Here is a 1,138-nt window from a genome sequence, read left to right as displayed (position 1 = left end):
AGCTTTTCTCTCTGTGTCAAATGTCAATGGCAGACTTCTCAGAACAGAAGTTCTAATTAAGCTTTAATTTAAGCATTACCAAAAACTGGCATTCGAAATGTATTACGATTACAAGAAATACCATTTTCACACATGGCCTCTAATATCTCTTCCACCGACTTCGTCTGGAGGTCATCTGCTGTGTCTGTTGATTTGAAGACTTTACACCGTGACACAAAGGTGATTTCACCACATTATTTCCATCGTACAATAATATGTACCGTGGTCAAATGTGCTGTGTAATTAGGTAGATTGACCAGTTACACATCTAGTAAAGGATGCTTCTTCAGTTTAACAGTAAATATTTATGTAAAGATAAAATAAAAAACAACTCAGCCTACATTCTGCGTTGATGTGTTCTGAACTTTGAAAAACATGGGGACACACATGCATGCACACGTTACACAATTTGACAATTGTGACTTTGCCCTCCTGTTGGTAGCCAGTGTACGGGTTGCAAACATGTCATTTTGTCATCATTTTATGGTATAAATTATTCAGTAATTGTATAATAATGCCACTGATTCATGGAGGTATATTAGGTTATAAGTCTTTACATCTGTAAAAAAAGAGTTTGAAAATATGCTTACTATATTTTTGGTTGAATAGATCCTGCACTTTTTTCAACAGCACACTGACTTCATCTTTGGTACTGGGTGTTGCGGCTGAGGAGCTGGCTGCAGCTGAAACAACAGACAACAATTAAGTTTATAAAATTGTATTACCATATGTATATTTGCATTATTACGGGCCTGTGTCCGTTTCTGTGGATTTTCAAACAACAAATATTACCTCTGAAATGCAGTGCAAAGTTGGTGACCGTGTCCGTTGAGTCAAGGAAGTCAGTGGCTTCTTCGCTACTCAGTTCAGACACCTCTAAGCTGGACTTTTGGCGGTCAAATGACAAAATGGCCGTTTCCACAGCCAAAGCCTCAAGACTGGACACCTTCACAATATTTAGGTAAACAAGATATCCACAAAAATGGTAAATTAAATAGACACAAACTACTTCCAACATACACTGAGGAAACAACTCTTAACAGGTTTAGGCAATTTCTATGAAAACAGTGTTGTGACACGTGAGAAATAAGTGCTCAGG

Source organism: Micropterus dolomieu, unplaced genomic scaffold, assembly GCF_021292245.1.
Source record: "Micropterus dolomieu isolate WLL.071019.BEF.003 ecotype Adirondacks unplaced genomic scaffold, ASM2129224v1 contig_13761, whole genome shotgun sequence".
Classification (NCBI taxonomy): domain Eukaryota; kingdom Metazoa; phylum Chordata; class Actinopteri; order Centrarchiformes; family Centrarchidae; genus Micropterus; species Micropterus dolomieu.
Note: the sequence above shows the minus strand (reverse complement) of the source record.